Below are 26,111 nucleotides of genomic sequence, written 5' to 3'. Positions count from 1 at the left end.
GCTGAACAGAGAGAGAATAACTGGAAAAGAGATCCATTGCTTGAAGGAGCAGGAGCGAGACAATGGGACGGACAGAAGTTTCTAGTTAAGGTCTTGGAAGAGGCAACAGCTGTCTCTATGATGGGGTGAGCTGTCCTCCCCCGACTGAGTAAGACTGGATGGGTCTGAGGAGGAGGACCCCTACCCCTTCCTCCCACTACCCATCCTGCCACTAAAAGCACCTGCTCCCTGTATAATAGCTAACAGAGCCCCTTTTCAATGATAATTAGAGATATGCATTAAAATGTAAATATCTCTGGCCATGGGGGCATGCATTCATTCAAAAATCATTTTTGAGTGGGTACTGTTAGCCAGGTGCCAGGCTCACGAAGCAAAGAAGACACGATCCCCACCTTTGAGGAGCCTGCATTCTGAGGGGAAGATGGACGAGAAACGCATAAACAAACATATATGTATAACCACATCTAATTGTAAATGGTGCTAAGTGCTGTAAAGGGAACTGATGTAGCAATAAAGAGTAATGGGGCATCAGGGGATGGATAGGAACCTGTTCTAGAGTGTGCAGGGAAGGCCTCTTTGGGGAGATAACATTAGATCCGAGACCTGAGGGTGAGAATGAACCAGCTCTGGGAGGGGCAGGGAAGAGGCTTCACGGTAAAGGGCACATCAAGCCTCGGACATGATCAGTGTCAGAAATCTACTGGCTAATTTTGATAGAGGAGAGAGCACTAGGAGAATGGCTGTGTAGTTGGGGAAAGGTTTGCAAAAAGAGGTGCTCAGCATCAACACATCTCAGAGCTGCTTGTTTTATGATTCTACCCATGGCCTCTGTAGCATAATTTGAGGAGTGCAGAAGGATTCAGGGCCTGTGGGGGGATTCTGTCCTCCCCCCACAGGCCCTGAACCTCTCTCATGGGATTCTTGCCCAGGTGTCTGAGATTCTTCTTTGAGTTAAGGCTTTGAGGACAGGACCTTCAGAGATGTTATCTGCAATGGAGAACACATTTGAAGGCATTTTGGGTTAATAACTTGGTTTACATAAGTGGATCAGATCAGATTAGCTAGATACTCATTTTATAATAGGACCATTTAGGGAGAGTAAGTTGAGAAAGACCTGGAAGAGTTCTGTCTGGTGAGGGAGACTGAGTGGGAGTCAGTGGAGGGGAACGGCTCCTCTGTGGCCGGCGCACAGTAAGAACAACGGGTCCCGAAGAACATGTTTTTCTGCTAGAAGGAGCCCTAGGAAGCAGGTTTGTACCCAAAATAACCCAAACCAAGCAGCAGGTTACCCATTCAAGTAGAGTCTTTGGGCTTTTATGGACAGCGAGAAGCAATTCCAAAGGTGAGCTGGGTTTCAAAACATAAGAGCAACATGGAGAACTTCAGAATGTTTAGCGCAGAGCACTGATGATGATTAAAGGATTGTAAAATTGAACCTATAAGGATAAGTTGAAAGACATGGGATTATTTAGCTTCAAGAAGAGGAGACTGAAAAATGACTTAATAACAGACTTCAAAATTATGAGGAGTTATTAAGCTGTGTATGGTGACCAGCTGTTTTGTTTCTGGCTTGGTCAGAGAAAGAACAAGTTTTAACTGAAGCAGGCTAGATTTAGGTTAGATTTAAAGAAGAACTTCTGGACTATAAGAATTGTGACAGAGGACGGGTTACCGAAGGCTGAGGGTTGGATCAGACGGCTTTTCATTCGAATCCCTTCCATGTTATCGATTTTCTGTGTATTTATGAAGTGCAACAAAGCGACACCTTTCTGATTTTAAAGTCAAAGGCATGATTTCTGTTTCCCATTATAATTCTGAAGCTCAAGAGGTGCAGAGGTTTGTAGACACAAATGATGAGGGTAATTTGTCTTGCTTCAATGGCCATTAGAATCTTTAATTGAGAAAAACATGACCAAAAAGAGGAACAGATCTGCCACGTGATAAAAAATTGTTATTGATAATTAGAACAGAAGCATTATCAAGAATGTGGGGACTGAGTGAGGTTTTATTTTCGGAAAAACTCAGGTGTATTTGGCTTGAATATGCCAGATACAGAAGGTGGGGTTTTATGAAGTTGGCTCCTTTTGTTTTCCCTCTGGTCCCTTCCTCCTGGGAGAAATTAAAAGCACTTCCAGGTGACAGCAAGGTTCACGTGACCTGGAGCCTGAGAGATGCGATCCGCAGGTCACCCTCAAGGAATGTATCCGCACATAGGAGGAAGGAGAGAGGAAATAGGCAGGATTTATTTTGGAAAACAGAAACCTTCATGCATTTAAGAGCTGGCCAGAGCAGTGGCAAAGCCGAGCAGAACGAACCGGAGAAAGACTTACTGAACGCGCCGTCCCTTGTCCACTTTGCAGCTGAAGCGCAGGGAAGCCAAGAGCCTTGTTTCCTGGGTTTGCCTTGCTCAGTGGAGCCAAGCGTCCGTTTTTATTTTTAGATTTATTCTTGAGTCCACTCTTGCTTCTTAAATACCTGTCTGAGCAACTTGTGTAATAACAAATTAGCATGCCTGCAGATGGTTTGCTCGGAGCACTCACAAGAGCTCTCTGATGAGACTATGAAAGACGAAGTACACATATGTAGCGTTCTCAGATGAGTTTTTGTTTTGAGCTAAGCGGGTATAAATTTCCCTAAAGGAAAAAAAATAATCAAAGCGACTAAAGAAGCAGACTTTGAAAACAGGTGACCCAACTGGGAAGAAGGCTCAGCGGGTGTGGTGCTAAGCGAGGGGAAAGGAAAAATACTAAGAAAACATTTTTTCTTTCCTTCCACAATAACTTGGGCTCGTTGGTCCATTAAGCACACTTAGGCCCTGGAGCCACTACACTTGACCTTTCCAAAGCATCATCGCTGCTGGCGAGCCCCCTGCAGCCCACCGTTGGCTCAGAAGTCACACAAGTCACACCCACTTCCTCTTACTGGCCTCCTTTCTTTCTCGTCTCTCATATTTTCTTTGTGGCCTTGGCACTTTGGGACATTATTTATTTTCGTGATTTCTACGCTTGGGTCTCCCCCACCCACAGATAATTTATTTTTAAGACCCCCTTCGAAGGATTCTTAAAAACGACAGCTACCTTTTCCGTAGCAAAAGTCAGCCTGAAGGAGATCGGTGGCTCCTCTTTTTTGCTCTTGAGGTCAGGAGATTGAGTGGGAAGGAAAAGCAAGTAAAAAGAGGTGTGGTTTACTCCTACTACAAAAAGGAGCTCTCTTCTGAAGACTTCGTTACAGGAAACATCTCTTCGTGGCCCATGTGTGGACAGTGGAAGGGTATTTATTCCTTATCGTCTGTCTACCTTCTAAGTCCTGTGAACCAAGGAATTAGCTGTGAAACAGACTGCGTATTCTCTGAAGCAACACAAGACCCATCAGTGTACCCCACCCCCCCAAATGGTTTTGTTGTCTGTTCTTCCTGAGCTCCTTTTTTTTTTTTTTTTTTTTTTTTTTTTTTTACCTTGAGGGCTTTACTTAAGACTTAAAAACCAACCTGCCTTTCCTTTAGAGAAACTGTGATAGGGATCCAGTGAGAGCGGCCAGCAGCCAGGGCTTTAGGGAAGGTTGGACACATGGCTGTGAGAATGTCTACAGGGTAATCAAGAAGGACAGAGGTTTTCATAAAGGCCTTGAGGTTCAGAGGGAGCAAGAGTGGATGGTTCGGATAGCATGCCAGTGGAAGGCCCTATGCCTTGATCACTTCTCAGGGGATTCCCAGATGGACTCCCCTGGGTTTTTTTAGAAGTCTACATTTGCGACACAGATCAGACATCGCAAGGAAGCATGCTGGGGCTGGGGCTGTAGGAGTTTTTGGATTCCATCATTAGGAGATCATAGGTGGACCAAAATGTAGGATACGTGCCCATTTTATTATTTGCAGAGCATATTTTTGCCCCTCTTTAATATATTATTATATTGGTTCCATATACTGTAAGACCTGATGCCGCATTTCCTTGGTAGAGCCAAGCAGGAGAGGTGTCTTTCCTCTTTGCTCTCATCCAGGCTGTCTAGGAGCTGTGCTAAGGGTGTGGTTTGATTGGAGTTAACTTGTCACATACTAGCCCAGCGGTGGCGTAGGAATAGAAGTTAGTTCATAAGGAAGGGACTTGATGGGATATAATAGCACCAGACCTCCATTTTTGCTGAGGGTTGACTTTCCATCATCAGTCATAGCTCAGGAGAAGCCCTGAGGGGAGCAGAGTGACCACTTCATCCTCTTTTGTTAGGAGAACTGAAATATAATGAAAATTTGCAACTGAGTTGGAAAAAATCTGACACGGAAAGATGAAATGTAGCTTTTGCAGCATGAGATTTGTGGCACAAACTGACCAGAGGAAGGAAATCTGATGATCTAGATAGATGCCTCTGGTTATTACCACTTTTGCTGTGTGCCCCTGTGCTAGGAACTGAACAGGATGAGTCAAATATCGCTGTAAATAAAAACTTCACGGGGAACGGAAGATCCTTGTGTTTGAAGGAATAGGTGGCTTTTCTGGTTCATTTATAAATGTCTCCTTTCATTCCTTTCAAAGTTGGAATAAGTTGCACTAAAAGTTTATTGGAAGAAAACCATTTAAAATTTTTTTTATTATTTTATTTCATTTTATTATATTTTGCTACTGCAAAGAGCTCCTGAAACTGAGCCATGGCTGAATTATAATCTTAGTTCTAGCCTGGTGCTATTTGGCTGGTTCTTGGAATGGATTTTGATAGTTTTCACATCAGGAAAATATGGTCACATTGATCTATTATCTTACTATTGGTCTCAATTGCCAGGCAGTTGGAAGACTCATGGTTGTAAATTATTTAAAATAATTGCTTTAAAAAGATTATTATTTATGCATTAGGATATTAAATCCCAAGACCTCTACACACTTACAAAGTACCTGTAAGCAATTCCACAAAATTCTAATGTTGATACTTAGATCCTTTTGTCCTGGGTGACTCTGGTCATTAAAGTAAGTTAACCTCAGGAAGAAAAGTCAGTTTTAATAAGATATCTATGTCCTCTCTTTCTTCATTAATTGGGCAAACTCTTCTAGCAAGCCTGCTTTGTGTCGGGGCCTCTGAATGTTGGGTACTGATGAAAGAACTTTGAGAAACTAACTTGGAAGAGACACAGCAAAATCGAGAATAAAGCCAAGTTCAGTAATCAGTATTATGCTGAACGTATCAGGACACAGAGGGCTTAATTTGTAGGGAAAATGAGCAGGGTCCCCGCTTTTATTTTAATAACTTATGAAAGTTTATGACTAGTCAGTCCTACTTTATTGTCAGTTGTCCACTCTCTGGCCACACCCACATCTTCTGACAGCTTTCAGTCCCCTGTCCCCTCCACATCTGCTCCAAGCCCTTACTGAGAATTCAGTCCCATGGTCTCCCACCTCATCTCCGATGATCATGGCACCATTCTCTTCTCTTCTTTGTCTCTCGGTCACCAGGTCTCCCTCCTTACCAGCACCTGCAAGCTCTCTTGCTCTCTCACTACTCCCTTTGCCCAGAGTAAGGGGGCACTTCTTTGCCTTATAGAATGGGCTTCCAGGTACATTTTTGATTCGCACAAGGGTGTCCAAAGCTAAGGAGAGTGTAACAAAACTCATCCAATGTAAAGAGTGTGTGTGCATGGCAGGAGAGGAGCATGAAAATTAATGGTCCGTTGGTTCATGGGGCTCTGTGCTGGATGCTTTACATCCATTTTCTCCTCTCTTACAAATGAGGACACTGAGACCTCAAGAAGTTGCGTTTGCCAACCCAGTTCCTCTGCCATAGCAAAGCCAACTTTGTTTTCTGGCTTCAAGTCCTTACTTTTGCTGCTGTTTCATGCCAGGGGCTTTGAATACGTGTAATTTGTTGGGGGAAACTTTACAGAATTTTGTATCAGAGGTTAAGGCAAATCTAAAGTCAGTTAAGTCTCAAATACTATTTGTAGTTCTTTATTTGTCCTTGGTGCAGTTTGGGAAGTGAGAAGGACTAGGGCACAAGGTGAGGAACCACCATAGAGAGAAGGTCTCATGTGATAATTTGCAATACAACTTTGGACCCCTCTGGCTCTGGCTTATCTTTACTAGGCCACCTTTTCTTCTTAGAGAAATTGAAATTACTATCAGTCACAAGAAAGGAATTCTTACCTACTATATGGGATTTGTTTTTTCCTGCTAGCCTTTAATGCCACTGTGTGTAAGTGCTCGACATTGTCGAGAAGTAGTAATACTTCTCTTTTTTGGTAGTTTAGATTATGTGGAAAATACACCATGTTGGTGAACATATAACATTTGTGGGACTAGTAACAAAAGCATATATGATGTTCATTCAGTGCTACCCATTATTTCTTTTTACATTTTGAATAACATTTATTTTTAAGATGTAATCTTTTTAGAGCAGTTGTAGGTTTACAGCATAATTGAGAGGAAGGTATGGACATCTCCCGTGTCCCTTGCCCCCACATGAGTATAGCCTCCCCATCATCAGCAGCTCCCACCAGTGGTACATTGGTTACAACCAATGAAACCACATTAACATATCATGATCACCCAAAGTCCTTATTTTGCATTAGAGTTCACTCTTGTTATACACAATATGGGTTTGGACAAATGTGTAATGACATATATCATATGGAGTAGTTTCATTGCCCTAAAGATTCCAACTCTACCTGTTTATCCCTCCCTGCATGAAGCCCCTGAAAACCTGTGATCTCTTTAATATCCCCATTGTATTCCCTTTTCTAGAATGTCATATAGTTGGAATCATACAGTATGCAGCCTTTCCAGATTGGCTTCTTTCACTTAGTAATATGCATTTAAGTTTCCTCTATGTCTTTTCATGGTTTGAGAGCTCATTTCTTTTTTTTTTTTTTACTTATTTATTTCTTTTTTATTATTATGTTATGTTAATCACCATACATTACATCATTAGTTTTTGATGTAGTGTTCCATGATTCATTGTTTGCATATAACACCCAGTGCTCCATGTAGAACGTGCCCTCTTTAATACCCATCACCAGGCTAACCCAACCCCCACCCTCCTCCCCTCTAGAACCCTCAGTTTGTTTCTCAGAGTCCATAGTCTCTCATGGTTCATCCCCCCTCCAATTTCCCCCCCTTCATTCTTCCCCTCCTGCTATCTTCTTCTTCTTCTTCTTTTTTTTTTTTTTTAACCTATAATGTATTATTTGTTTCAGAGGTACAGGCCTGTGATTCAGCAGCGAGCTCATTTCTTTTTAATACTGAATAATATTCTGTTGTTTAGATATACCACAGTTTATCCATTCACAAGAACATTTGTTTTCATTTAATTACTACATAAGAAAAACATTGGTTGTAAAAAGTTCAGAAAATTCAGAAAGCATAAATAAAGAAGAAAGTAAAAGTCACTTGAAACTCAACACCAAAGATAACCCTAGCTAGTATTTTGATGCATTTCCTTTCAGTGTTTTTCTTGAGTGTATATTTGTGTGTATGCATAAATATTAACGCATCCTTTTTATTTTATACAATTTTGCTTATATCTTCTAAGCTGATTTTATTTCTTTTTTGGGGGGAGGGGCAGAGAGAGAGGGAGAGAGAGAGAATCTCAAGCAGGCTCCACACCCAGCATGGAGCCCAACAGAGGGCTTGATCTCATAACCCTGAGATCATGACCTGAGCCAAAATCAAGACTGAACCACCCATGCACCCCCCGTTTTTTTAATTTTTAGAAGGAAGTGGGCAAATATCTAGATGGTAAATCTTCTGTTAAGTAAAGATAAACATTTTGAAAATTAGTTTATAAAAATTGGTATGAAATTTCTTATTCTAGTTCCTTTAAGAATATTCTAGCCCGTGGGGTTATTTACTTCCTGATATAGTTGCCTACCTCACAATATAACTTACAGTAATTGTATATCCTCCTCCTTGCTATTCTTCTTGTCTCTTTTTTCCTTTCCCTTTATTCCATTTGACAGGTGCTCATGTGATGTCTGGCATGCGAAATGGCCAGTGTATACTGTGCCGGGGGCCATAATCAGGCTTTGAGGGGCTCCTGTGGCTCTTCCTCACACCTCCTTGAGGTTCCATCTCCATATTCCCTCCTTTGGAGTGGTGCTGTGTGCCTTTGCTTAGGATTCTCAGACCTTTGAGAAAATATTCTATATTTGTATAGTTTACAAAGTTTATGTTATTCTTTTGACCTCACAATAACCGTGTGAAGTGGGCAGAGAAGAGATTGTTTTACAAGTGAGGAAGAAGCCTTGAGAAGTTAAGGGACTTGCCCGGGGTCACACATCTCTATTAAACATTTCATGTATTAAAAATGGCTTAGTATGACTCAAACCAAATTCAAGAAGAGAAAAGGTTCCAGCTGAGAATTTAAAGAAAGTACAGAAAATATTACTACAGCCAAAATTATTTCAGGTTACTCTAACTGGAAGCTTACCGATTTTTATGTGCTTTTTTGTTTGTTTGTTTGTTTGTTTTGCAAAAGTAAGTAGCAGGGACACCTGGTTGGCTCAGTCGGTAGGGCTTGCGACTCTTGATCTCAGAGTCCTGAGTTCAAGTTCCACATTGGGTGTAGAGCTTACTTAAAAAAAAAAAGAGAGAGAGAGAGAGAGAAACAAAAGTAAGTAGGGATCAAGTACAAGTGAAGAAAAAAAAAAACAATTTAAATCAATTAATGGAGAAAAGAAATGTATGTAGGAAAAGAAGATTGTCTTCAACATAGCTGCTCACTGATTACTGGGAAGGGAAGGGGAAAATAGTGCTTCACTTCTCCCAACAGAAAAAGGCTGTGGATCAGAGATAGCTGAATCAAGGGTAGAGTAATTCTCTCCTGATCTATAGGAGATAAGGTGTCTGGTGAAGGGCAAGTGGAAGGAAGATCCAATGCCAGACAAAGGCTTTTCCAATTTCTGGAGGTCTAGCAACACGAAAGGTAATACAGATTCAAGATTCTTAGGAAATCCTTAAATGTAAAACATCCTCAATTCATAAGGATATCTGGAAGATCAGAAACATCCTGTTTGGCAGATACTTTATTTTAAGCCACTTAGTCTACCTGGAAATGTAATTTGAATATTGTTTTTTTTATTCAAAACTTGTGAAAATGAAACCAGCTTTTCTAGTGTCTGACTTCTAATGTCCAAGGGGCTAAGTGAAGTAGAGAAAAGCAGCAGCATGTCTGTGGAGGAGTCTGCCCCACAGAATAAGGCGGAAGAACTAAGCCAGGGCAGTGCTGACTTGGCCGAGGAGGGTCTGGGACTGAGGGGAAAAATCAGAGGCTCAGTCAGCTATCACGGTCAAAAGCTCTGTGGCAGGTTTGCCGAGGTGGTTCTGAAGTACATTTTTCCCTGTTAATAAGGCAGGAGACATATTGGTATAGACTGGGATGAATGGGGATGCTCTGATCATGTGAAGCTAAACAAATGCAATGGTGCGTTCTGGGTAGGAAATTAAAAATGGCAACAGTGTGAACTTATAAGCAATGCAGAGTATTTGTTAAGCATCTTGAAGTCTTGACGAAACTACCTAGAGGTCACGTTTCACTGTTGTGACATTGACAAATCAGAAGGAAATACTGGTTATTAAGGAGCCAACTGTGATGACTGCCATTGGATTTGGCATGGCAGAAGCCATTGGTGATCTCGGCAAAAAGAAACGTCAGTGGAAGGATAGGTTCAAGAGATCGTTTGGTGAAAGTTTAAGAGAAAATGGAGGTAGGAAGTGGGGAAAAGGAATTTAGAAAGTGAACACACTTTTAGAGTGTTCTCTGAAAGGGCGTTAGAGAAGTGTGTCGGTAACTGGAAGGGGATATGGCAGAGTGGGGAGACCATTGGGACTTTGAGTCACAAAACTGAAGGCCACAGTGCTGACCCTTCATGAATGAGCATCCTTGACAAATCACTTTGTCTCTCAGGACCTTGGCATCTTCAATAGAAAAATGGGGATAATGAAACCTACCTATAATGATGATTTTAGAAGATTATGTATAATAATAGTTTTTCATTTGTAAGCGGCAAAATCAATGTAAACATCTCATCCTCTTTAGCGTGTAATAGACATTCTCAAAGAAACATATGATCACTTGGAGGAAGCTGAATCCGGAAAAAAATAGATATGAATGACTGGGTGAACTGAAGACCTTTATTAAAAGCTCTGGGAAGTGGAAGACCATAGGATGTGTAGGGGAAGGACAGAGAAAGCTGGACTGGAACAGAAGGTGAATATTGGAGAGAAGAGGAAAATCAAGTTGGATTGGTAGAACTGGGCTGCAAATGCAGGACTGCAGAGGCCATTCAGAGGAGTCTGGGGCAGACAGTGGGGTGGCCCTGTGGGTTCTCCAGCAGGATAGTTGAAAGTGGAAGGTGTTGCATTTCTATATAGCATGGAATTACAGGGATTAGAGCAAATTCTACCTTGGTCTGTAGAAGATCTCCAGTGTTTCAATGCAACTAGGATATTTTAGTTTGGTGGAGGAAGTAGGAGGAATCAAAGACAAGAAGAAACAGGAGGGAGAAATATGAAGGCAAGGAAGCCAACCAGAGAGGTACTTCTCCAACCCATGTGTGGTGAGAATCAGAATTGAACTTTATTGTTTGGGGGTTATGTGGCATGAAAGTCAGTATTAACATCCTGGAGAAGGAAAGTGCAAAAGGAAGGAGTGTCTCAAGAGGGGAAACATTGATGAAAGGAGTTTTAGGTCAGTCAGTCATCAGGTATTTATTGAGTACCTACTATGTGCCATTGCTGTTCTTGGCCTTCTTCTCAGCACTCTTTCAAGCTCTGTTCTAAGCATGGACCACAACGCCCTTAATGGCAGGAAATGTGTGGGAGGAAGCCAAACTGTGACAAAACTAGGCTTACATTTCTTCTTCTTTTCTTTTTTTCTTTTTGTTTTGTAAGAGCTTACATCTTAAAGCATTTTCTATATCGTCCTGTGCCTGTTGCATAGTTTGCTAGGTGAATTTGTAATATTTTTTGAGTTAGCAGTATTAATCTGTTGCTGCAATTTTTTTTTTTAAAAATGTGATTTGTCGATACACATTAAGCCTTAAAAATGCTCCCAGGGCAGCTGTGGTTAGAACTCATGACCAGATTTGGCTTGTCCAACTGCAGAAGAACACCATCAAAATCAGTTCCCCCAGCCATTCATGTGATACTCATATAAATAAATAATCAAAATAGAAGATACTAAGATAAATAAGAGAAAGCATACAGAGAAACATTGATTTAAAATAAAGGGAAAAAGGGCTTCATTTCTGACTATCTTAAGGAAATTGGTTTAGTGTATTAAGGGTTTAGAATCAATGAACTGCGCGGCTGGGCATTTAGGTGAAGAGAGTAGACAGACGCATGGATAAATGAGCTCTCCAGTCGGCTAAAAACTAACTTGAAGCATGAGATCATGAGTGCTAACTAATTTTGAACTATAGCTTTGTGTAATTCATCAGGACTAGGACTCTGGTTTTAATGGTTTGTGTAGTGAGACTATTCCACTAGTCACAACAGAATTTTAAAAAACAGCATATTTGTAATTGATGGCATTAAAATGGTGGACTTGGGTTTGGGTTCTAAAGCAGATGTTCAGTGGTTCAGATTAATTTCTAGCAATGGTTTTGGAGGTTGAAACCAAGAGGTGTACGAAAGTAAACATTTCCCTTGCAGAGCAGATAATTTGAACTCGAATGAAACGTCAGCAAGTAGGCACCAGCTACAAGTTAATTTTGACGCAGATGTCTGGAAAGCATCACCAGTTAGCATATTTTTCACGAGAGCCACCGTGTAGTATTGTCTCTCTGTGCTCATGGAAGGAAGCAAACATGTTACTTGTTGAAGCCCAGACGTGTACTGGCTGGCCAGAACCTGAGGCTGAAGTCATCCCCTTCTGGACCTGGGTGAGGATGCAAGCATTGGCATAGGCAGCTTCGCAGGGGGCCGGCCGCTTGTGTCTGAACTGACACAGGCTCCCGCCGCAGCCAGTCTCTCTTCACCAAATATCCATCAGTGACTTCTAAAGCGAAGGTGTCTTCACCAAATGGCTTGGTTCCTGGGTCGGTTTGTTGTCTTTCTGTCCGGTCTTAGGAGCACAGGAAGCAAAATGCGCGCTGATAGTTTCTCAAGGAAATAAAAGGCACATTGTTGCTTTCCAGTAGAAATAAAATCTTTCCACAGAGAAACAAGAGGAAGAGTCTGTACAAGGAAGCATGTATATCATCCTCAGGCATATTAAAAAATGAGTTGATAAAGACATAAACTAGTAAAGTAAGGCTGTAGGATGGGCTGCGCACTAAATAGGCTGACAGTAAGACATTGTTCATTCCCTTATTTTTCCAGAAGGGTGGAGAGACTTCCTTTCTAGCTGGGGAGAAAAAAAATTTTTCCCACATTAATCTTTATTTCATTTGGTAAATGTTTTTTTTTTTTTTTCCCTTTTATCTTGTCAGTAGAGTTGAAACTGATGGATTCCCTCAGCACTTAAGTGTCATGGTAGTAAGCCAAAGAAATTCATACAGTGATGCTCACGTTTATGTAAATGCTCTTTTTACAAATATTAATTTTTCCTCTTCTTAGTTTTGCTCCTTTTTTCCTTCAGTTTAGTTTTTCCTGGCAAGAATGGGGTAGCTCAGTTTATTTGTTATTTTTCTTTAGCCGGATCATATCGCTGTGAGACAATACAGTGAAATATTTGCATCCGGGTCTTCACTTTATGGGGATGTTTCTATTTTTATTAATTTGTGGGACAAGACCAACTAGACAATGAGTTGGACTCATTGTGGATTATGTTCAAAATTTTAAAAATGTTTGCAGCAATGGAGATAGCTGGGCTCCTGGATGAACGTCCCTAGGTTCTCCATCAGGGATTATGTCTTTCCCCGCTCATGTTCAAGTTCCCAGCATACTACCTGTCAGGTACTAGTGGCCAGTCAAGTCTTAGAATGAGTACATGAACTGCTAAGTGATTGCTAAATCCAAGAAGTGCCCTAAATAGAATTTTCCCCATTTCGTGGTCTAGGATGGTGATGTGAGAATAATATGAAATGAAATATGAACCTTTGTTTCATTTTGAGAAGTGTCAGCATTTTAAAGCTGTATCTCCACTGGGGCTTGGGTGGCATCCGCTGCCTCAAACCAGATCATTGCATCTTTTACTTTGTTCTCTACAGAGCTGGAAAAACACAGCCGAGACCGGTGTCAGAGCATGATCCAATACCTACAGGGTTTCCTCCTTCAGAATCTGGATATTATTGAGCAGATAGCTCGCCTGATCACTAACGTCTCTCATTTGACCCTAATGAATAGCCTCATATCATTGGTTACATCAGAAGACATCATTTTGATAGCTATAGGCACCTAACTGTGTCTTAGTCGGGTTTACGGTTTTTTAAGTTTGGACAAAGCCTCTGTTGGGTGTGAATCACAGTGTGTCTCATTGCTCAGTGGGACCGTGGCAGCCTCTTCGGTATCTGGGACCTTTGTCTATAACACGGCTGTATCATTGCTCCCACACACAGGAGAGCTCTGAGGGGAGGGGCATTGGTACTTGAGTATACAAGATTTGCCATCTTTCTGTGCCGCGCAAGGTAAAATGTTTTTACATTGGACACAGTGTTTTAGAATTTCGTGTCTCTTTCTTTTGTCTCTACTGTAGTTCCTATTAATTCACCCAGTGACTCTGGGGAGAGTAGCATGCTTCTGAGATATGGTCACCTGTGTTGCGACATATGTATAAGCCTTGGCCAAGCGATTTCTTGTGGGCATTCCATAGATACTCTGAAGACTTCAAGGTCCTATTACGATCTCAGGGGATCTTTCAGAGACACTGTTCAGCAGTGTTCCCCAGCCCTGAGGACAATGTCTGCGACACCTTCCAGTGGGCCTACTGCCAGCCTGTTAGGCTCCTCCCTGGCACCAGACCCAGTATGCCCTTCTCTGCCCACACCCTGAGCTGATCTGGTGGGTCAGGTGGGTAAGGCTTCAGGGACCTGAAGAAGGCAGTGGCGTGGAAACATGACAGCGTTTAATCCATTCTTCCGAAATACTAGTTTTTCGTTGTTAATTGTATGATATTTTCAGGTTTTGCATGATGTATTCAGCAGCAGATAAATAGTACTGGTCACAAGAGTCTTACTCCTTTTAAAGGACTCCAATTTTAGAACCACACTTACCTTGTATAATGAGCATCAGTACTAACTTGATCTGAGCTGGTGCAGACTACTTAGTTAATAAAGAACCAGCCTGGCCCAGTTGATGTGGTCACAGTATTGTTAGCTGTGACATTTGCCTTCTCTTCTGTATCTGTAGCAATGCAGGAAAACCACGTCGTCTCTCCACGCCTCAGTTCCATACCTCTGACACTGCAGCAGTAACTCTAATCTTGAGATACCAAGAATATCAGTCATCATACCTCACGTTATAGAATGTGCATGACAGCCCTATGATGTAGGTGCTGGGATGCTCTCAATTTAAATGTGAAGGAGAAGGGCATTGACGTTGGAGCCCCAGCTCTTGCCAGTCTGTAGCATCTCCCAGGTGGTTGTGCAGCGTGGCTGTCTAGGCCCCCAGGCAGGGTGGCCCGTCTGGCTCTGGCCCCTCTTCACGGAGGGGCTTGGTGAGCCCCCCCGAGTGAAACTTTGTAGTTTGTAGTAGGAGCCTAGTAGGACTGGGCAGTTTATTTTTTTCCCTCATTAAGTCCCATGGAGAGATAAAGCCTGTTTTCATGAAACAGATGTTCATTTGGGTGCTTTATTTCCTAACCAATATAATTTGTACATCCGAGTGGCTCATCATAGACTCTTCGAGTTGTCCCAGAGGCCACTGAGGCTCCGTTCATTTGTTAGACAGATAAGAAAACTGGCCAACAGTCCCTGGCACGTTTTGTTGTTTCTTTGGTCAGACTTACCCTCCTAAGACGTTCTTTTTTCTTTACTACTCCTTTGAGCTGATATCTTATTTCTCTTCTTTCTAACCACCAAACTTCTTGAAAGAGTCGCTTAGACGTGTCGCCTCGACTTCCTCACACCCACTCACTCCTAGCTCCTTGCAGTCTGGCTTCCGCTCCCCAGCCTGACCGAGTCTGCTGTCTTGAAGTTTGCTTGTCATCTCCCTTGGGTGGACTCGACCCCTCTGCAGCAAGTAACCCTGTTGATGACCTCCTCTCCCTCCATCCTCGGCTTCTGCCATATCGTAGTCCAATCTCCTCCTGCCTATCTGACTGCTTCTCTTTCTCTTTTGCTTTTTCTTCTAAACTCCCACTTAGCTCCTACAAGTGGACATCGCCGCAAGTTCTGAACTTGGATTTCCTCTCTCTCTGTTTCCTTGCTTGCTTATGTAAGGCACCATCACATGAACAATCACCCTGATTTTATGAACAGCTCCCAGATCTTTATCTTTCATCCCAACCATCTTCAATTTCCCCATCTTCCTTAACCCTAAAACTAGTATCACAAAACCCTTTTGATCTTTGATCTTTAAATAACGTATCTCTGTAAAAGCTATCCCTTCCTTACCTTAGTATAGGGAACTAGTGACGAGCCAGGATTACTAACTCTTCTTCCAGCCGCCAGTGTCTTTCTCCTTAAAGTTCTCTTTACACAATGCTGCTATTCAGTCTCCCTGAGGCTCAGCTTTGATCATGTTAATATGCAGGCATCACATTGCAGGGTACCACATCCCCACATGCTACCCAATCAGTTACAGGCTTCTCAGGTGGCTTCTGTAGGCCCACAATCACTTGGCCCCATCTTATCTTTACATCTCCTACCCCTTTCCTACACACATTGTAGTCCAGTGGTTCTCAGATGTATTGGAGCCAACACCCTCCCCCTTAATACTCAATAATTGTCCCTTTACTACCCTGAAGTGAAATAATTGGTTTTCTGTATCTGTCCACTTAACTTCCAAAAGATCAATATAATGCTATGATAGTAGCATAAAGGAAAATAAAAGAACTTAATTAAAAATAAAATTGTACTGATACATTTTAATGTCTTTTTTTAAAAATTTTTTTATTGTTATGTTAATCCCCATACATTTTAATGTCTTAATACTCGGAGAAGAATGTGCTAGAAAACATAATGAACTAGCCAGCTGCGTGGACACGTGTAGAATCATCTTGAATGTAATGGCGGTAAATTGAGCTTGGTGCAGGTATGTATCAGTGGCTCAGATACCAAAAGTGACATTATTAGGGCTGGCGAAAATTTTCTGAACTCTTGAAAAGCTCTTGGTAAAATTCCTAGTAGAGCAAAGTAGGCTCTTCTCTTGATTTCTAGGTAGTTTTATTCCTAGAAGATCCAACATTTTAAAAACTGTAGAGAAAAACCTTTATGTTTATATTTAAATAGAGCTTTCGTTCTAGGCTCCGGTAATTATAACCAGATTTTTTTCATCTACTTGACTGTCCGATGGGTTTTCCAAAAGTCATGAGGGACGTGGAGAAACTTTTCATTGTGTGGGACTGTCCCATGCATTGCAGGGCACCTACCATCCTTAGCCTCTGCCCACCCAGTTACAATGCTGTACCTACAGTCATGTGACGGTTAACACCCCCTCTGTGAATTTCTGAAACCTCCCCAGCAGCTGGTACTATCTGTCTTGAGAACCACTGCTCCATTTAGACTGTTCTCACTGTTCCCTGAGTGTGCCTTGCCTTTCCCGAATTGCATACATCTTTTCATGCTGTGCTTTGGCTTGGAAAATGTGTCTTCTGTTTCCATCTCTTGAAATCTTACCCACCTCTCTAGCTCAAATGGTACTTATTCCATGATGCTTTCCTTCAGGAGGGACGTCTGCCAGTCTAAAATCTTGGAGCACTCTGGCTGCAATACTTGACGATGCTTGAAACATACTGCTTTATGTTAGTTATCAGCTTGTAAGATCCTTGTGGATATAGACCATATATAATGGGAGGTTATATTCCCCAGTGTTTCTCGCAAAGTGCCTTGCACACAGTACATACTCACTGAATGTTTATTTGTGAACAAATGGATAGCTTTTAAAGAATATTTATAGGGAAAAACAAAAGGGAAGATTGATTTTAGCTTGTAAAGTGATATTTACAGTTTATCTTCTAGTTGTAAACTTCTAATAGTACAAATTCGTATCAGAAAAGCATATAAAAAGTCTATGGGTCTCTAGGTTTGGTCTCTCTCTCTCTCTCTCTCTTTAGTCTGTGTATTCCCTATCCATAGCAGGAGTTTGGAGCAAAATTAAGCTAGCCTTCAAACATTGTAGAGCACATGTGGATCAATGTGGCTAAAGTGACTTTTTATCATTCAGTTCTATAATGTAGAGATAAAATCAACTTTTGAAGTCAATCAGGATGCCCGTGCAATTTCCCTGTTTTCCTCCTTTATTCAAAAACCTCAAAACCACTATGGGTAATTCCCTCAAGATCGGCTTCTAGCACGTACAGTCTAAAGAGTGAGCAAGGTTTCCAAGAACTGAGTGCTTGCTACATTTACTCTTCATACTCCATTCGCGAGCATCTCTCCCCAGTGACACAAGCTAGGAAAGCGCAGTGCTACCTCCACCCACCTTTCATCTCTAACTAGAGTAGCATGAAGCATTTGTGCAGTCTTTTCTTCCATGGCTTCATTTTCTGTCATCTTAACTCCATCACCAGTCCTCAGCCTCCTAACGACATCCGTATGAACGAAATCAGACCCCTTCCACAATGAAAAACACATTGAAGCTACTGCACACCACCATTGCCACTGGAAAAGTAGGTATTACGTTTTCTGTCAATCCCACTGCGGCCCGGCGGCAATGTCTAGTTTTGATGGTTGCGTTTTAATGTATTCGATAATTAGTCAAGCCATGGGTGCTAATCAACAAAGGTATTGTTACTGTTTAGGATGATGAGACACCTAGCGGCTCTGGGTTTATGTATTTTTTGAAGTAGAAGTATTTGTCTTTGAATGTGGAGACTATGTAAAGTGATCCAAGAAAGCGATCTGGCCAAATGACATGATTAATTTTCATTCCCTTTCCATCTCTTTCTTCAGATGCATTTGAGCCTTGCCCAGATCCCAACTTGATAGAAAAAAGCCCAGACTTTGGGACAGATCAGTCAATTAAAAACCAGCTTTTCTTGTAGTCTGAGAGACATGTAATGGAGTACAAAGATGGGCTCTGCCTTCAGAGATTTTACCTAGAGCTGGGGAGTTAGAAATACCTTCCAGAGGAGATTACAGAGAAGTATATGATAAGTGTCAGGTGAGTGATAACGGACAGAGGGCCACAGGTTTTGGGGATGAGATCAATGTGGACCCTGGCCCTCCTTCTGAGTCCAAGATTGCCCTTTGATCAGCCTGTCCTTCTTTGGTACCCAGAATACTTCTCTTGGTCACTGGGAGTTTCCCTTGAGGCTCAGAAACCGTGCCTTCTCTAGCACCGAGGTTGGGCGTTAAAATGTCTCACTTCCAGGCCTGTTTCCCTCTGTAATATACCTCTTTGAAGGCATGCCCCCAGCTCTGTTAGCCTGAGACTCTGGCAGGTACTATGGCTTTGGAGAAGGCAAAATGTTTCCATAAAAATTAAACAGATTCATTTTAACTCACTCCTTCTACTACCTTGTCCTAGAGAAATTTTTATAGGCTTTGTGAATTCAGGTCCCACAAATTGAGATTTAACCCAAAAACCCATAATAATGGTATTGTGGTAATTAAAATGGCATAGCTATTTAGTTTTGCCCGTTGAAGCCAAGGTAATGGAAAACCAAGCCAGGAGCCATGTTAATATGCAGGGACACTGTGGGGTGGGGAGTGGGGGTAAGAGATTACCAGGTCTTCCCATTCTTTTGAGCAAAAATGTCTCAACTTTTAAAAATGAGGTGGAGTGATTCCCACTCATGGGCTTCACCAGGTTTGCAACATTAAAAAGCAGGTCCACACTAGAGGAATTCCTGACCGTAAGGGGTATGGATGGCTTAGGTACAAAATGCTAAGTGTTCAGGTGATGTTTAGGTATATAAATCAGGGAATTGTTCTGTTTTTAAATTCCTAAAAAGCGGAGTTTGTGTTTTGTGCCTTTTTTTTTCTCTCTGCAGAAATCAAGCAATACTCATACCCCTCACTGCAGGCATCTTCAAAGCTTTTTAAATTGAATAGAATAGTTGAGAAGATGGTATCCTATTATTCTGTTGAGAATGGAAGCTAGGTCTGTTGACAGTTAATTTTTCAGGTTAGCCCTCCTTTTCCCTGTTGAGCTCTGACTTTCTACTTTGAAGGGCACACAGTAGAGGCTGGTTTTCTTTCTTTAATAGAGCTCTGTTCCTGTTTTACTGTTTTAGTAGTACACTATCGAAGTAAAACTTTGGTACTTGCTAATGTTTTAAGAGGATAAATCTGATAAATGATGGGAAATAGAATTATTTTTTAATTAAACAAAGTTCAACCAGAACCTGCTTGGCAACATAGTTCTCATGCATGGCTAAGCAGTTTCCAGTTGTTTCTGTTTTTAAGAAATTTCAAGATTTCCAGTTTGTTTTTTATTCAAACATTCCCCCCAGATTGTTAGAAACAAAAATGCCTTAGTGTTGGCTGTGCAAAAATGAGATGTAAAAGTATTCCTGGAAATGAAAGTGAGCAGAGGAATTTCTCTGCCCAATCAGTAAGTACATATTCAGAAACAGATAAGAAAAGTGAGACACAGAATTTAGGTCCAGGGTATCAGCAACAAAGGCAAAATTTTAGTCAAATGTGCATGATGTTGGAATTAGATTCCCCCCCCCCCCCAAGTAAAAGACCATCCTTGGGTTTTCTCCTGTTCTGCCAAGTACTCCCTCCCAAGCTTTCGATATGTTCTACGGGCCACACACACAGGAGCTGGGCTGTCTGTCATAGAACCCAGATGCCCAGCTGTGGAAGAGATTCTTTCAGCAGCATCCGTCTGTTTCTTGGCAAGACTTCGAGGCAGTCTAAAGAAAACAGTCCTGGAACAGCCTTTGGGCCTGCCTTGTGGTTAATGCTGTGCCGCTGTGTATCTGGTTCCTGCCCTGACCTTGCAGGCCTGGACGCTGCTTTCCCTGACGTCTGTCTGTCCCTCTTAAAGAATATTTGCGATTTTACTTCGATTTCGCGACATTCCCGTGGACAGCTAGAGAGGCTTGGCTCTTTTTGAGGGTTGTTTCTCTCACTGATTTAAAGAGAAGTGGGTAGGTATTGGAAGGCACAGATCTTATGGGAGGGAAAGGATCTTTCTGCAGTGCGCCAAGTGCGCTGGCAAAACAAAAAGTAGTTTTCGTGGGTTTATTTTCAAACTCCGTGATCTTTAGTAGTCTGAAAAGGGAGAGTTAGTTCAATTCATAGCCAACTGCTGTAATAAAATTCAGGTTCAGGGGCAACCTGGCGTGGGTTGGTGTATTCTGTTCTTAGGGAATATTCTTAGGCTTAAAGGGTGGTCTTCTTTGAAAGCACTATTTAATGGTTGTATTCTTTGGTTTAAATCTTTATTTTTACAGCATTTGTGTTGTTCAGCTTTTGCACTGAAGGGATTTTATTTTCCTATTCTCCTGATTATTTTAAGGTTAGCAGTTGAATGTTGCTAAAATTTACACAAGGGAGTGGTTCTCCATTACCCTCCCCCAGTTCTACCCTCCCCCAGTCCCTCTACCTGCCAATTGTGTCTGAAATAATTTCCCAGCAGTGCTGTTGACTTTGGGAGATGCAGTATTTCTGGTTCTTAGTGTGTGTGTGTGTGTGTGTGCGCGCGCGCGTGCGTGCGTGTCTGTGTGTGTGTGTGTGTGTGTTTCCTAATAGCTGGCTGGTAATTAGTTATTACTCAGCGTGGAAGTTCTGTTCATCTTTCTCCTCTTGACCCACTCTGAGAATTAACATGTGGTAGTCAAAGTGGGGGTGCCTTATACATGACGACAGGTGCTAATCTTCAAGGAAATTTACCTTGCGTTCCACCCATTTAGGGTATGGTACATAAAAATGGCTTAATGTCTCTTTGAAGGTGTCAGTGGGCATGTATGGACCACACAGAATGGGTTTCACTGCAAGTAATAGAGTGAAATTGTCTGCATAATTATTTTCGTTGGATTGAGAATCAGCAGCCCTCATTGAGTTCAGGAAATAAACCTCTGTTAAAACCATATGGCACTATTCTCAGAAGAGATGTTATTACAGGGCCACTTCCCTCTGAAATTTTGAGTCAGGAGTTCTTGAAAGGAGTCACATATGTTTGAGAATGAATTTCAAGTTTTCTTCCTCCACTGTCGTTATGAAAGTCAGATGTTTTCTTGCCTTTTTCACGGATGCCACCGTGGTCAACAGGTACAAGGTGCTTGGGAAGAGACTGGCCACCTCCGGTGTACACGTGGTGAATTATTATCTGGGCCAAGGGATTTGGTTCTTAAAAGAAAAAGTACTCTTAATTCAGTGAAACATGTGATTTGTCAACACTGAAAACCCATCTTGAGGTTAGGATAATTATATTCTGTCTGCCCAGGCCCTTAATGCAGATTCAGTGGCTGGAAAATTTTCCTAACTACTTGTCATGGTACTTGTGTGTCCCAGAGTTAGCCGTGTCAGAGTGAGAGGTAAAGTGAGGGAATGCAGTTTGCATACCAGTTGCCCGGGAACATTTTGGGAAGAGCTAAACTAGGTAAATATATTAAATAACACCCACAATAGTTTTGTGTTTATATATAATATGTATATTTACATATATACTTAAGTATTTCTATGTGTTTAAGTACTTAAGTATACAGTACAATGTGTACATTGCAATGATACATTACACATTTCACTTTTTGGGGGAGGCGGTCTGTTTTAGTCTTTGCTATAGAAAGACTACAAGCAAAAGTTGATTTTGTTCATTTCCTTTAATAAGCCTGGAAAATTATCAGACTCTGTAAAGCTTACTCTGGCTGTGTCTAATGCTAGGAAGTTCAAATGTCTCCTTGGGTGCCAGACTCCCAGAGAGTACTCACCAGGTATTAAGTCTCACTTTCCATTTCAGACTGTATAGGAAGAGGGTAAGATAGCTGTGACTGAATGCTTTTCAGTTGCCTTAGGTGTTTTGATCATGAGAACCGGTTTTTACTAGGTGGACAGGCTGCTCGTGTATGCGTTAATCAGCCACTGACCCGCATTCTGGATTCATTCATATATTTATCCACGAACACTTACCGGGCACCTACCGTATATGTATGTCCAAAAGGGGCCGTAAGAATTCAGAGAGGACTTAGTCACGTGTCTGGCTCAGGGAGAGGCCCAGTCTTGGAAGAGGGTAAAGCGTGGGTATCGATGACTGGGACCGTGTGACAGAAAGTGATAAAAAATGAGAAAGGGCATAAGAAGGTGGCAGAGCCGAAGTGACATGGACGTTCAGAACTAATTTTACTTCTGTCTGGGGGTTTGGAAGGAAGATTTTATTGAAGTGAAAGTGCTTGAGCTGAATCTTGAGTATCAATAATTCAACTTATTGGCAGAAATTCTTGAATATTAAATTCTAGGCAGACAGATGGTGACTTCCAGGAGACTAGCACTACATTTATTTTTGTCATAAAAAAACCCTCCCAGCCCTCCACCTTGACCCTGGCTCCCTTTGTAAGTCTGTTGATGGAGTTTCAGCCTGGCCCTTCAGCTTCGACTGTCGTTTGCTCTCTTCTCTGTTAATCTGGGGCCTATGCCACATTAGGGGCTAAGTTCCCATGCTGCTTTCTCCAGTACTCTAACCATCCTGTCATTTTGTTTTTTTAGTTCTGTAGTCGTTGACTTCTGCTGGAGCTGTGCTGGTACCAATGTGACAATATTTTTGCACATTGTAGATACTCGGCTGAATGTAATTCAGTCGAACAAAGTAGATTAGGTTAATTGAATTAACTTCTTAAATGCATATTGAAGCTTGTTTTCAGATTAGGATCAAGGAATAAAAATTTATGCCGTGAACTGGTACGTAAAATGAACAAAATAGCTAAGGGCCTAATTTTTGAATGAATAGAAAAGAAGCCCGTTACAAAACCAGTGGAGGTGATAACCGTGTTTCTTCAAGGGAAATTCTAAATTGTTTTAGATTTTAGCAACTTCTGCAGTTCAGCTTTCATAGAGGGTAAAGGCAAAGGTCTAAAAACCTTCAGGCCAACGTGGTGGCTCAGACTTTTTTTTTCCCCAAAGTCCTTTTATGTGTGTTTATTAGTCAGGTTGCTCTTCTGTAAATGGTATCACTCGTGCTGTGTGCATTGGATCCCTGCTGTGTCCCCATCCATAACAGATGGATTCTTTTCTTCCATCCCCGTATGGATTCTTCAGGGCTTGTTACTTTCTGATGGGCAACGGGAGTGAGCGCAGAAAGGGGGAAGGTGGAGGTGAGGGACTGCATTTATTTTATTTTGTTTCCCTACCTCTCCGGAGTGCTAATGGCACGATGAGAAGCGCTCACATATGCTGCTTCCTGGGGATCAGGAAGGAGTCTTTCCCAGAAGATACACCGGGAAAGACCGTTAATGGTAGAGAGTTTTGCTCTTGATCCATTGTTTTCCTCCGCTCTCCTGCATCTTTGAGGTTGGCTCTGATTTTGGCATCCCCAGTGTAATATTTAGACCACAACAAATTTTGCTTATTCTCTGACCTGTGCAAGTGGTAAGTACAGAGCCACAGTCTGACTCAGGACTTGGCCCAGAAAGGGCTCAATATGTCCCAGGGGCACTTCAAACTGATGTCCCACCCAATATCTGGGGCTCCCCACCTCCACTTCCACCAAACTTCTCTCTTCAAATAGGGACCCCCTTGGGTTTTACCCATTTTGAGGGCCCCACAGTTCACCCAGCTGTCCAAGCCAGAGACCTGAGACTCATCGTCTCTCCGTCTGACCGTCCTGTTGTACTGCCCTCTGTGTCTCTGCTGTGGGTCTCGCAGGCACTCCCTCACACCTCACACCCATTAGCACCGCTTTCGCTTGGTTCCTGCTCTCCGTGGCATCTCCTGGCCTATAATGCAAACGTCATTTCCTTACTGGCTTCGTGCCTCTAGTTGCACCCCCTTGAAGATCTGTTTTCCCTGCAAGCGGAGTGGTGCTCCGAAACTGGAAGTCAGCTCATGGCACACCCGTGCGTCACATACCTCAGGCTCCCCTGTGACTTACAGGATGATGCTCAGGCTGTGTGGGCTCGTGTGCAAGGCCTTTCAGCATCTGACCTGCCCACCTGCCTTCCCCTGCCCCGCGCCCCCGTGGCTGAGCTCCAGCCGAGCCAAATTGTTTCACTCCACACTTTTTTAATCTTTTTGTCTTTGCACTTCCTGTTCCTTCTGCTTGGAATGTCTTTTTCTTCTGCATTTGCTTGACTGAATTCTACTTATCCTGAAATGCCACCTCTTCTATAAGCCCTTTCTGACCACCCTGGGAAGCTAAGTATTTATTCTTTGGTTCCCCTTTGCCTGTTCAGACTTTGGATATGGTGTTTATCCCATTGCTGTAATGATTTGCTTATACGATGCCTCTCCCAGGATGTTGTGAGCTTGTGAGCCCCCTAGTTTAGCCCAGTTCATGGTGCATAGGCAATTTTAATTGATAAATGGATAGTGTATTTGCACAGTGGCTTTACCTGTATGGGATGTTTTCTCCTCTATTAATTACATTTCATCCTGGTGATATTCCTGTTCTGCACATACTTCGATCCTCACTTGACAGATGAGGAAGTTGAGTCACAGAGGTGATAGATTATTTGCCCACAGCTCCTCAACCAAATTAGCAGCAAAGCTAGGAACAGACTGCCGGGTTTCTGCTCTTTGTGTAGTCAAGCCCAGATTTAGATACGGGATTCTCCTGTTTAGTCACATAGTGGCTGAGTCTTTTAGTGAACTTTCTTTTATGAAGTTCACTAATTGTGTGTGTGTGTGTGTGTGTGTGTGTGTGTGGCCGTAGTGACAGGTGAGGCATCTGCGGCATCACTGATTCGTAGAACTGGAAGTTAGGTAGTCTGTTATTTTGCAGATAAGGAGATTCTGTACCTGAGAAGTTCACAGCTTAACCATTAGCAGCAGCACCCACATCCCCTGACGCAGGCATGCGGTACTTTTTCTTAGTCCCTAGTGGGCAATCATCAGTTCTATTGGGCAGAGTTTTGGTGTTCAGCGTCCCAGGTTGTCGGTAGGATGTTTTGAGCCATTAGGCCAGTTAACTCTTGGGAAGAGCCTATCCTGGGAGCAGAAAGGATATCCTTTCTGTGAATATTCTCAGTGAATATTAAAGAGATAGGACCCAGATGAGAAAGGAGCAAAGATGATGTGCTTTTATCAGTTACGCCACTTTTCAGATTGCATTACTTCTTTTCCAGTGAGTGTCATAGATTCTTGGGCGTGTGCCATTTTGAAAAAACAAAACAGACAGCCAACAACAAAGGCATCTAATTAGGCTGATACATAAGAATGCCATGTTGCAAGGAAAGATGTGTTCCGTAGTCAGAGGGGTTGTGGTGTCATGGTGTAAACAGAATGTAAAGCATGTTGGGTTTCTGGAGGATGGCATCCCCAATTACCTGAAAGGGACCCAGAACTCAGTAGTATCAATCACTCTTACTTCCACTGGTGCTCCTCTCCTCCTTCTCTGTACATAGATATAGATATAGATATAGATATATGACAGAGATACCTGTGTACATGGATATGTGGAAAAGCCAACACTTTGTATATTTCACATGGACAAAAGCATTCACCAAACTGTCATTGATTAAATAATTCAGCATGAAGCTGTCAGACAGAGATCCTTCAGACTTAACACTGCACTTGCTTTTGAAAAACAGAAAAGTTTTAATTTTCATCACCTGACTTTTTTTTGAATATTCAAAAAAAAAAAAGGACTATGAAGCTAGCGTCTCCGAAATGTTCTTCCCTTGAAGTAGGGGTGCCGAGAAAGGCTGAAAACGAGCACCAACCCACTTCTTTTGGATTGAAAAGAATGCATTTTTCTCATCTGTCCCTGGGAAAAAAGGTTAAAACTTGCTATCTCTAGACTCCATTTAGCAGTCCTTTCGATTCCCTTTTATATAACAATAACTTGATCCTACTCAAAATACTTGGCACCTTCCGTGACAGCCTGGAATGTAAGAACACTTTAGCAGACCTGAGTGTGAGTGAACTCCAGGAGTTTTGGAATGAAGAGGTAGAGTTCTCAGTTCCTCATTCAGAGTTCACAGCAGATAAG

The 26,111-nt window shown here is 42.1% G+C and overlaps 1 protein-coding gene and 1 long non-coding RNA gene across 11 annotated transcripts in view; one reads left to right on the top strand and one right to left on the bottom strand.

The window, feature by feature from the left end:
• Positions 1-26,111, top strand: part of RUNX2 (RUNX family transcription factor 2) — a 224,951-nt gene that overhangs the window by 27,681 nt on the left and 171,159 nt on the right. The window lies entirely within an intron of this gene.
• LOC144379079 (uncharacterized) lies at positions 2,213-4,220 on the bottom strand. The gene is made up of 3 exons (XR_013441251.1): positions 4,126-4,220; positions 3,078-3,306; positions 2,213-2,633 (listed from the first exon to the last, which is right to left on the bottom strand). It is a non-coding gene; the product is annotated as an uncharacterized LOC144379079 (long non-coding RNA).

This window comes from Halichoerus grypus, chromosome 9 (genome assembly GCF_964656455.1).
Source record: "Halichoerus grypus chromosome 9, mHalGry1.hap1.1, whole genome shotgun sequence".
Lineage (NCBI taxonomy): Eukaryota > Metazoa > Chordata > Mammalia > Carnivora > Phocidae > Halichoerus > Halichoerus grypus.
Note: the sequence above shows the minus strand (reverse complement) of the source record. Positions and strands in the feature narration are given on the sequence as shown.